We start from the raw sequence: 12,410 nt of genomic DNA, 5'->3' as shown, positions 1-12,410 counted from the left end.
AGGGAAAAGCCTGTGGGGGGCTGAGGGGAGGAGAGTCTGGTGCGTCGGAGGGGCCGACAGAGCCCAGTAAGAGGAGGGAAGAGGAGGCTAGAGGGGCAGCGGGTGCAGCCTGGAGGCCTCTGCCTAGATCCCAAGAACAGGGTAGGGCTGAGCAGGGGGGACATCACCCATGTCTGCGCCTTCGAGACCTCCCTCTGGCTACAGAGTCCCCAGGGATCACCTGCCAGCCGAGCAGTAACGGGGACCCGGCCGGGTGGCCAATGGAAAGAATAGATGGAGTCAGTAAATGCTTAGGAGACAGACTCCAAAGAGCCCAATGGTTCCTGGAGCATGTATTGGGCTCTTGCTGTATGCCAGGCATGAACCATGGAATTTACTCTTCCCAACCGCCCCCTTGGATTGTTTCTGTTATTACCCCACGTTTACAGAAGCAAGTGAGCCATCGTGTGGAGCAAAGCCACCAGCTGGCACGTGGCAGGGCTGAGATGGCCGGGCACTCAGGTCCCACCCACACCCTCCCACGTGGCACCACTGGGTGTCCGGCTTGGGCAACGAGGGGAATGGGGTGCTAGGATAGAAAGGAGGGCCAGAGCATCTGGTGGGAAGAAATGAGAGTCGGCATGCCGAGGGACACCCTGGTAGGATGCGTGGCAAACAGCCTGGAGCAGGAGGAAGTCTGGTGGGGGGCAGGAAAGATAGACCTGAGAGTTATCAGCAAGTAAGAACAATGAGCCCCAGCCGGTTTGGCTCAGCAGATAGGGTGTCGGCCTGTGGACCAAAGGGTTTCGAGTTCGACCCAGTCAAGGGCAGGTACCTTGATGGCAGGCTCCTCCCCACCCCGGGCCCTGGGCAGGACTCATGCAAGAGGCAACCAATAGATGTCTCCCTCTCACATCGATGTTTCTCTCTGTCTTTCCCTCTCTCTTTCACTCTCCACTAACCTCTCAGAGGGTGTGATGGGCGGCTAGGGGGGTCCAGACACAGGCTTCTGGGGCAGCCTCTGGCCCCGCCTCCTGACTGGGCCGCGGGAGCTGCTTGCATGCCATCACCTCCTCCCTTACAAAGTCACGTTGGCACACGCCTGCCAGGCGGTAACAGACGATAATGTACTGTCATTAACACATCCCCACATCCCCGTCTATTTAAAACCCCCGAGAAGCAGGCAGCCTCGCCTTGGACTAGCTCAGCGGTGGGATTACTGCCGGCTAATTATAACCACCATCTCCCAACTCCAGGGGACCCTGGGGCCTCTGTCTGCCCTGAGGAGCCAGGAGGGACTGGGAAGCTACGGACTCCAACTCAAGACCCGGAAGTTAGCGGGACATGACACGCTGGCACAACGGGCCCAGAGAGAGACCCTTGCCGTTGCCACAAGGTGTCAGCCAGTCTCTGGCAGGGGTGCCCTTGAGCGGCCCCTCCCGGGTGAATCGGGGCTGGTCCCCTGTGGCCAATACGATAGGGCAGACGTGGGTGATTTTCAAGGAGAGGTGATAATGACGCTGCAGATTGCACTCGGGCGTGGATCCGGCTGTGAGAACAGCCAAGCAGCCCAGTGGACAGGCCCTGTCCTCTGGAGTGGAGAGCCCGGCCAGCAGCGGCCAGCACCAGCACGCCAGCCTGTGAGCGCCCTGGGAGTGGCATGTCCAGCCTCCGCCAGGCCTTCCGATGGTGCGGCCACAGTGACAGCAGCTGGAAGCTTGGAAGGGACCTCGGAACAGAGCCACCAGGCTGCTCCCGACTCACCAACAGAGGCTGCTGGAGGTGACCGCGCTGAGCCTCAGTGTGATGTGTTACATGAACTAATGCAACATTAACTAAGTCCGTGGGTAAAGGACTGGGTCCCGGTTGGGAAAGGACTCAGGGCCTCACATACACGATCACATCTAATCCTCACAGCACCTCTGGGAGCCAGGCCTCAGCCCCTTTCACAGATGAGAAGGCCAGTATGCACGACAGCGCAGCCTGCCCTGCCCACAGCCAGGCATGCGGAGCCAGCGTGGCGACCCTCACCGCCGCCTGCCCTCACCGCTGCCTGCCCTCACCGCTGCCTGCCCTCACCACCGCCTGCAACAGCAGCTCTTTCCATCACAGTGTCCCGCCTCCTGGAACACTGTGAGCTGCCCAGTCTCTCCTTCCAGCTCTGCCAGGGAACCCTCAGTAATCCGGGGAGTTGTTCAGTCTCCCTCCGCCCATTTTCCCACGTAAGGTGAGAGTCGTTGCCGCTAAGGGCCCAGTTTGCGCTAATATTCTCTGACCCTGGGCCCCACCCTCTATGTCCACCTTCCTTCCAGGACAGGCTTTCTCACAGGGTTCCCCTGGCTCCCGACGGTGCCCCCCACACGGAGCTGGCTTCCACTGAAGCACGAGGGTCTCAGGTGAGCCTTCAGAAGGCCCCAGGAGTTCCAGGAAACAGGTTGCCACAAAGGCGTCCTTCCTGGAGGCTTTTCAACCTTCACGTGTCCAGGAGCTGCGGGGCTGGCTGAACAAAGTGCAGAGGAGTGAGGCTACGTCTGAAAGAAGCCAGATGATGAGCTTTTCGTAATGTCTCTCTTGCACGAAGTCAGCATCTCAAGGAGAGTTGTGGGGTGAGTAAGTGAACAATGCTGAGTGGATGCGCTGTGTGACAGTGGGCAAGTTACATAACCACTCTGGGCCTCAATGTCCTTATCTGTAAATAGTAATTAACTCAAAAGACTTGTAATGATTATAAACACAATAATGCACATCAAGCCCTTCTCGGTCTGTCTGGAGGACAGATGTGCTGGGAGCAGGAAGAAGGACCGATTCCGCAGAGTGAGGACAGCCCAGGGTCCCCACAGTGGGAAGGAGGCTCCTTCTGTGCGTTAGCCTGGAAGGGCACTGGCGTCTGTGGAAGGGTGTGAACTACGAGAAGCCCAGATGGCAGACTCAACAGTGCCTCCAAGCACCCTGCAGCTCCCACCTCCCTTCCATCGCTCGCATGCCCAGACTCCACCTGTGACCCCATTACCCAGCGCAGGTAAGTGCCACCCACTCCTGGCCCAAGGCTGGGAAATCTCTCCGCTTCACCAGTCCATCGGGGAGCTGACTTCTGATCCGCGGTCATGCCAGGACCTTCCCGCCACAAAAGGGACTGGTCGCAGCTACCTACACACATCTCCCAGGGCAGCCTCAAGAAGGGGCTGAGCCCCTGCCTCCTGCCTCGCTCCAGACCAGACCCTCTACACCAGGGGTCCTCAAACTACGGCCCGCGGGCCACATGCAAATACAAATATTGTATTTGTTCCCGTTTTGTTTTTTTACTTCAAAATAAGATACACGTGCAGTGTGCATAGGAATTTGTTCATAGTTTTTTTTTAAACTATAGTCCGGCCCTCCAATGGTCTGAGGGACAGTGAACTGGCCCCCTGTTTAAAAAGTGTGAGGACCCCTGCTCTACACCAAGCAAGTCAGACCCAAAGGCTAGCACAGGCCAGATAAATAAGGTGTTAAGTTTATGTGGCAGCAAAAAAACAAAAGCTGCAATTTTCATAGAAATGTAGGTTTATTTCGATAGAGACATGCTGAATACAAAGGGCTGAAATAAATGAGTAACAATTAACATAAAATAATAGAACATTTTTAAAAAATTAATATTTTTTGAACATTAACTTATCAGACACTGAGTCACTGCACAAATTAATAAGCGTGACACAAATAAACCTATTTTTCTTGTTCTCCAAAAGGGAAATATTTCCTGTTGCGCACACCAAACAAGTCAGTACAAGACTAACGACAGGGCAATCGGCTGCTAATATTCACTGCTAGTATTAGTGGAGAGAAATCTATATATATATAGATTATGTATAACAGGATATTGTAAAAATTAAGTTACGAAATTTTTATTAAAACATTTCTTACATGCCATTATATTGGCTGGGCCGCAAAAATATTTGTTGTGGGTCGCATGCGGCCCGCGGCCACGAGTTTGACATGCTTGCTCTACATCATCCACCATCCACTCAGGAGACTGATTCCTGCAGCTCGGTCCACGCACAGAATGTCCCCGAGTGATTGGTTCTGGTGTGGGTCTCTGGGAGGCAGGCACGTACGTGGCAGTAATTCCATTCTGACTCTGAGGATGCTGCCCACTCACAGGAGAGCGAGTGTGGCGAAGGCCCTGGCATCACTGTTCTCACAGGCACTGGCCCAAGAATAGTCAGTCAGGCTCCCTGGGGGCTGCTGACGGGCTAACCCAGCTAGCACCTCTCGTTTCATTAGCGGGGAGACCATAATCTCATCTCGAAGCCCATAAGGAAAGGTCATGATAGTTAATGAGTGGAGAGGGCTCCCGACAGCCGTAATACAATCAGGTGAGGCCCAGGAGAAAATATGATTATCGGGCCCAAGATGACTCCTGTTTTTCATTAGTCCTCACCAACATTACCGTGGAGAGGATCTGTTTTCCATTTGTCTCATTTGGCTCTAAAGACTATCCTGTTTCCTGCAATATCCTCTCAGTGGAAAATTAAAAACAACAACAAAAACAGCCTCACTTCTGCCAGAAATCTCATATCCAATTCAGGGATAAGGACACCTACCCAAGGTGGACAAGACCGGATGTGGATTCATGTCAACCTTTTGGATTTGCTGCCCTTTGCCATGCACAGTTTTGTCACCTGCATGCTCTCATTCATCCTCACAACAGCTATCCCCACTTTTTAGGTGTAGAAAATAAGCTTGGAGATGCTTGGTCCCTGTTGGACTGTGTGTCAGGTGTGGGAGGGGCCTACTGAGCACCTCCTCCCCGTTGGACAGTGTGTCAGGCATGGGAGGGGCTTACGGAGCACCTCCTCCCCGTTGGACAGTGTGCCAGGTGTGGGAGGGGCCACCAGATAACTTGCACCTGGTCTTAGATCCAGTAAGTGGTGCAGGTGGGACTTGACTCTTGATCTTTCACCTCCTGACCTGGGTCTGACTGTGACCTTGAAGCTGGAGAGCCCCTCTGACTGGTGGAGAGAAACAGGGTGTCCGTCCTGTCCCTGGGTACACATCTGTCATCGTGCAACTCAGATCCTCTATTTTGAAAAGCCCCATCTAAAAACTGTTTAAAATAGAAATCAAGCCCTGACCGGTTTGGCTCAGTGGATAGAGCATCGGCTTGCGGACTCAAAGGTCCCGGGTTGATTCCAGTCCAAGGGCATGTACCTTGGTTGTGGGCACATACCCAGTAGGGAGCGTGCAGGAGGCAGCTGATCGATGTTTCTCTCTCATTGATGTTTCTAACTCTCTATCCCTCTCCCTTCCTCTCTGTAAAAAAACAATAAAATATATTAAAAAAATAGAAATCAATTGTAAAGTAAGAGATTTACTCCTTTCTCTTGTGTTCCTAAGAAGGATGGGAAGCCTGGAAGATGAATGAGAATGTTCTGAAAGAAAATGCAAGTCCCATCTCGTGAGCCTCGGGACCTTTCCGGGTTCCACATGACAAAGCCATCGCCTTCCCTGGCAGGTGGTTTCTGGTGCCTGGACCTTTCTGGTCCGGGGACCAATATTTCTCCGTAAAGAATAATTCAATACAACGAAGGCTCCATCTGCCTGGTCCGTCATTCTCTGCTGTGCATGGAGGTAGCTCCTGTGGGTTTGTCTCACTGATAAGGGAGGTCCTCAGGACACAGCACATGACAAACACCGTGTTCAGTATTCATTACATGTAAGTGTTCTGGACAAACACCTGTGCGTTCTAGGTGTATTTCAAGTACAGATGTTAGGCTTTCTACATGTAAGGGTGTGTTCCAGGGAACTTGGAAATATTTCTTGATGCACCAAAACTTCTCACACAACTTTCCTTGGTGTCCTTGGCAATCAGCACCCCTTCCTCTCTGCTCCGACTCGTTCTGTTTACCTTCGGTAGCACCAGGCCACAAGGGTTCGTTTACACTGAAGATGCTTCATACACCGTTTACTTCATGTGCTGACAGCTGTGACCCTTCCCACCAAAGTCTCGCCATTCGACTGGGAGTCCCCTGTGCCTTTGTGTCTGCGTCCTTATCCTGGGGCCTGGCTCAGGTAGTGAGGGCAGAGAGGAAGGAGGGAGGGAGGGAGAGAAGGAGGGAAGGAGGGAGGTAGGGGAGGAGGTGTGGGTGGGTTGGAAAAGGAGAGGAGGGAGAAGAGAGGAGGAAGTCATCTGAAAATATTGAAGAGCCAGCAAGATGGTGAAGAATCACCAAGCCAAGATCTAGAAGAAGCTGGAAATAGAGGCGTGAGGCCAGCATCGTTCCCTTGGGGATATTTGCTAATTTCCGAGTACTCAAAAGCCTGGAGGCAGCAGGGACAGGGGATGGCATTGATAAAGGGCCTGATCAACCCCTCGTGCTTCTGTCTGGGACCCCAGAACGCTGCGAGGACGAAACAGGTGGACCAGCCGTGCAGGAACTGCGGCCTCCATCTGGGACTGGGTGAAGGTGGCTCAGGCCTCGGTGCCTTGGGTGGAAACCCAGACAACAAAACCAAGGTCAGATAAAGGCATTTTCAGACAAACAAAACCCAGAGAGCTTGCCACCAGCAGGCCCGAGTTAAAGGAAACCTAAAATCGGGTGTTTTAAGTCGAAGAGAAGTTATCCCAGTCGGAACAACATAGGTGTAGGAAGAAATGAAGGGGAAGGTCTGTGTGTGATATTGGCTGTATAAATAAATACATGGTATCTTGTGGCGTTTAAAATCGATTTAAGTTAAAATACACAGCAATGGCTTCTTTTTTTAATATATTTTATTGATTTTTTACAGAGAGGAAGGGAGAGGGGTAGAGAGTTAGAAACATCGATGAGAGAGAAACATGGATCAGCTGCCTCCTGCACAGCTGCCTCCTGCACAGCCCGCAACCAAGGTACATGTCCTTGACCGGAATCAAACCTGGGACCTTTCAGTCCGCAGGCCGACGCTCTATCCACTGAGCCAAACCTGTTAGGGCCACAGCAATGGCTTCTAAGCCCAAGGAGCACTTGAGCTTCTATACCTGAGATCTTTGTGTTTCCGCGAGAGGCCTCAGGCACCAGCTAACCTGGACTGCGGGAAGTCAAGGGTGCACCTTGCAGTCTCTTAGGTCACCAATGACAGATAACAAGAGGGCATCGTCAGAGCTAACAGAAGAGGGAAGTGCATTCTCAGCCTCGGTCTAAAAGGAAAGGAGAGGCAGGAAAACACGGCCTTGAAGAAAGTGGGATGGTGAGAAGCACAGAGAAAGATGGAGATTTAACCCAAACGCACCCCAGATGAGAGCAGTAAGCCCCCCAGGCCCCGTGTCAGTTCCCACCAAGGACCCGCCTCAGGCCACAGGCCCCCTAGGCCTGTCCCCCAGGCACCTGCTCGAGGAACTCCCTGTTCCAGGGACATTCAGTCCATGTCATCGCTGTGAAACGGTGACTGTGAGCCCGGCACCAGGGACTGTTTTTAGAGGTAAAAGGAACTCGACACCCAAGCCTGCCGACTCTTTTTCTTTTTAATATATTTTTATTGGTTTCAGAGAGGAAGTGAGAGATTGAGAGATAGAAACATCAATGGCACGCAACCCAGGCATCCCATGTGCCCTGGCGAGGAATCCTAACTGTGACCTCCTGGTTCATAGGTCGACCTGGTTCATAGGCCTGAGCCAGGCCGCCGGGCTGGCGGACTTGGATGGACTCTCGCAGTGGAGAACGGGCGTGGAGCGCAGGGCGCGGTCAGGGCGTTCCCTGGAGAAGCCCTCGGACGGACGGACGGACGGGACAGGATGCCAAGAGAGGAGACAGGGAGCAGAGGCCTGGGCCCAGGCTCCGCGGTGCCCCAGCGTGGGTCCTGAGCCAGTTGCTGAAGGGTTAGTCACTTGTTAGAGACCCACCCAGAAGAAACCAGGAGAGAAGGGCGCAGGTGCCCCTTTTGAGTCGAGTCTGAGGAACGGCGTCCACCAGATACAGAGCCTGGTGACCACCCTGCGTGTCCTGTGCTGGGAGAGTCTCAGGGACACAGGAACTCGGCGACACGGAGGGTGCTGTGCTTTCAGCAGAGCCAGGCAGATGGTCCGCCTCACCCCATCGCACCCGGTTCATGGGGTTCACAGGCCCTTTGCAGCCCCGGGGGGCGCTGAGGGGCTGCCTGCAATCCCACGCCTTCATCAGACACTCTGCCGGACACACAGATGGAAAGACTGATGGCGGCCAGAGGGAGGGGCTCGGGGGAGGTGGGTGTGGGATGGGGAAATCTGTAATAGTGTCAACAGTAAAAATGCAGTTTAGAAGAAAGAGCCCACATGCCAGTGAGTCAGCAGTCAGCACGCCGTGGTTTCCATCCTGCCTCCGTCGCCTCAGCCCCGTCGCCTGGCACTGTGGGTGCCGCGCAGCTCCCGATGCTCAGCCTGCACCACGCATTGGCATTTGTGCCGCCTCCAGCCTCCATCCCCAGGATTCAGGAGTCGAGGGAGCCCTGCGGGCCACAGTCCGCAGTGAATGAGCCGCAGCCGGCCCCCTGGCGCTGCCTCAGGAACGGGGCCTCCTGTCACCATAGAGTCTCCGGAGCTTCCTCTTACAGGAATCCACACGAGGTTTTGCAAAGCAGCCAAGAAAAATGGCCCTTTTCTACTCCTGAGGCCCGCTGAGAGGTAGCCCTGAGGGCTGGGCTGCTAAGGGCTGCGCGGCCCAGCAGAATAAAATGCAGAACCCCCTGTGCTAAAAGTGGGGGTGCACAGTGAGAGACACAAGAGTATAATGCTTTCCCTTTAAAACTACTGCGTTCCTTATAAACCCTAACAAGAAGAACTACATACACTTTCAAAAAGGCAATACTTTCGGTATTTTCATTTCACCTAACAAAATAAATAACGATACTTTGTTCCTGTGATGTCTTGGTTGACCCTGAGATGTTTCTGGCTTGCTTTTCTGGAAATTCATCTATTAGGTTATACTTTTAGCAACTTCGTTTTCAGTTGCTTAGAACTGAAAGCAACATCTCTCTTGGCAAAGACAAGATCACAAACAATGTCTGGTCCTGAGGAGGATCTTGCCGCAGACGCGGCTGCCAGCAGACTGCTCGGAGCATGTCATAGGCTGTGACAACAGTGGGATACCTTTCTGATAAGCATCAAAATACCCATTTTAGTGCATCTAGAGCAGATGATTCTTGCAAAACAATTTTTCTACAAAGATTTAACTTCATGTTGTTCGGTTTTGTGGAAGTCTGCATGTAGTTTAGCTGTAAGCTCCCACCGTCCCCTCTGCGTTCCTGCAGCTGTGTGTGTTCATTACACGCTGCTCTTCTGTTAGAAGGAAAAGTTAATTTTTAAATTGTCTTCATTAATAATTGGCTCGTTGAAAGTGTCACGTGAAAATGGTGTTGTTTTCCATTGAATGTGATGGTGTTTCGATGTCTGTTTCTAAGCCTGTGGATGTTGGCTCTGCGATGTTGGGGCAGTTTTAAACCTGCAGCTGGAAGTCTTTGGGGAATTAGAGTAACTCCCTTGTACGCTGTATTGCAAGTCCACGTTCGCGCTTTCCTTCTGATGACCTTGCAGACAAGGTCACTGCCTGTGCCCACTGTTCCGGCCCTGGCACCAGACAGGAGTTATATCTACAGCTTCGGGGGACAGGCCAGTTGGCCTCCCCCTAGACCCAGCACTGGCCACTGTGGGGTCCCCGTCCCCACAGCTGCACTGCTAACACTGCAGTCTGGCCCAGGGCTGAGCCTACGCTCCGACCCCCCGGCCTGCACCCTGACACCCCCACCTGCACCCCGACACCCCCACCTGCGTGCAGGTGGCCAGATGGCTGCTCAGCAAGTTGCCTGCTGCCTGTCCCCCATGCTCCTGGGATACCCGTTGGCTCATGCATATGTTCCATCAGATTTTCTTATAAAACACAAGGTCAAGGATGAGACTAAGAACTTCAAGATGGTGCTGGCCAGGCATCCACCAGGAGCTGGCTCCTCCTGAGCGCAGGCCCGAGTGCCCGTGGCCTCACCCATCAGCCTGCCCAGCCAAGAGGTTCCCAGACCCCGGGACATGCTTCACCTCAATGCCGAGTCAGCGCAGTCCCTCTGTGTGTCGTCCCTCAGACCCTCCCCTCGCCAAGGCCTTGGGCCTGCTGTGTCTCTGAGACCTCAGCCCCGTCCCTCGAGTCTCGCTTTGTCCCGCCCAGTGACGCGGCCTGTACTTTAGAAACCCCGACACACTCTCCGGACCCCACGATTTCACCTCCTGCTGGCTCTGCTCATGTGGCTTTGCTGGCTTCCAACTTGGTTTGTCCAGTGGCAGCAAGATTGCATTTTAAAACAAACAGAAGGAGCCACGATCGTGATGAGAATTAGCGCAGGAGCAACGACTGGCGGGGCTGACTGTGGAGTCAGTGACTCAGCAGCCAGTGGGCCGAGTTGCTATTCAGAGACAAATCTCAGCTGAGCCAGAGGCTCCTGCCCAGACCCCCGCCCACACCAGCTCCTTGCCCCCATCTCTCGGAAATGCTGCATTTTCAACAGAACAGCCACCGTCCTTTCCTCCCCGAGACAGTCCCTGGGAGTGAACTAACACGCTGAAGTCCCACTGTGTGCTTTAGAAACTCCTTTCCTCTCCGGGGGATCCAGTCCCACTCACCTCCCGGAAAGGACGAGGCGGGCACTCAATCCACCCAGCTGGCTGCCCTCATGGCCTGGCTCTCGGTGGCCACGGGGCCTCCTCAGGTTCTGGGCTTGAGTCCGTGAGGGCGTCGGGCCTGAACCGCAGTGACAGCCTGGCTGAGACCACCAAGTCACGCTGTGGTGGCCAAGAAGGGGCGTGAGGGACCTGAGGGACCCTCTACCGAGAGCCGTGGGAAAGGATGCCAGCAAGTGGGCCCCGGGGGGCCGTCTGCGCTGCCTCGTGGGGTGGACGCGGAGGCGTAGCTGCTGACACGCGGCTGGAGCGTCACAAACCCTCACGGCCGTGAAGTCTCTGTCACCACCTTACAGCCAGGGAAACGAAGACTCGGAAAGGCTAAGTGGATGCCCAAGGTCCTGCAACAGAGCCCGAGTCCCAGCTGGGCGGGTACGAGAAGCTGCCCACTAACTGGATATGACGCTGGAACCCCGCCCCCCCCCCCGCCCCCCCCAGCTCAGAGAACACAACCCTCTCCCGGGTCCTAGCAAAGTGCCTCCTTCAACAGCAGCCCGGCCAGCCCAGCTCCCGGACCCCGACCCCAGCTCAGAAAGAATGTCAGTCTAACCCAATTGCAACGGAACCAATAAAAATAGACGGCTTTGTCTCTCTGGACATGACACGCCTGTGAGCCTGCCTCCGGCAGCGTGGTCGTCAGACCAGTTTCTTGAGGACTCAACTCCATTTGGAAACAAAACGCCATTTGAAACAGAACTGAGTGGGGCCTTCGGTGCCGAGGCCTGGCTTGTGCGCAGGTCCGCGGTCTGCCTCTCCGAGCACACAGGAAGCCCAGTGCCCCTGCTCGTCGGGGAGAAGGGACGCGGCGTCCTGTGCAGTGAACACTCCAGGGACACGGGCAGGAATTCCGGGAGGGAATGCCTGGCCTGGTGCCAAAGGTGCCTGGGAATTTCTGGAGTCACCTCCCACAAGGTGCTATAGCGATGCAGGGAAGTGGGCACTCCAGAGGCAAGCCTGGCACCTGCATGCCTGCCTGGAGGAGGCAAGTGTCTGCCGGGCACAGACCCGATCGGGGTTCACGTTTTATTAACTGCCTCCAATTTATTCCATCAGCCTTGGCCTTCAGAATCAGTAAGAGCAGGAACGGCTCTGCAGAGAGCGTGTGGCTGCAATCCAGCTGTTGACATGTGGCGAACTGCGAGTCATCAGCTGGTTTGCTCTGGAGGATACACCGAAAATGCCCAGGACTAAAGCCCAGGTGTCACCAGCTGTTGTGGAATTCAAAGTCCCTCTTCCAAGTCTTGGCTCATTGTATTAGCCTGTTCAAGCTGCTATAACAGAATACCACAGACAGCGGGCTTAAAACACAGACATTTATTTCTCACAGTTCTGGGGGCTGGGAGTCAAGTTCAAAGTGCCCTTCTCGCTGTGTCCTCACATGGCACAGCTCTCTCTCTCTTTCTCTCTCCTTATAAAGTTACTAATCACATTATGAGGGCCCCTCAGAACCTGATATGACTCTAATTACTCCCCTAAGGCCCCATGTCCACATACCATCACAGTGGGGGTGGGGCTTTAGCATGTGAATTGGGGGAGGCACACAATTCAGTCTCCAGCAAAAATTCAACAGCTATGTTTTACTCAGGCCATGCCTGGTCCTAGGAGCGCTCTCCCCTATGTTACTTGACACCTATGGATATGTTTAAGGAAAAGCAGTCATAACTATACCATTCTCCCCATCCCTCTTCCTTTAACCCTAAACACTTGGTCACGTGATAACTGCATTTACTGAGAATTTTCCACGTGCTGGGCACTGTTCTAAGGAATTTTCTGGTATTAG

The sequence above is a fragment of the Myotis brandtii genome, unplaced genomic scaffold (genome assembly GCF_000412655.1).
Source record: "Myotis brandtii unplaced genomic scaffold, ASM41265v1 scaffold64, whole genome shotgun sequence".
NCBI classification, from domain to species: domain Eukaryota; kingdom Metazoa; phylum Chordata; class Mammalia; order Chiroptera; family Vespertilionidae; genus Myotis; species Myotis brandtii.
Note: the sequence above shows the minus strand (reverse complement) of the source record.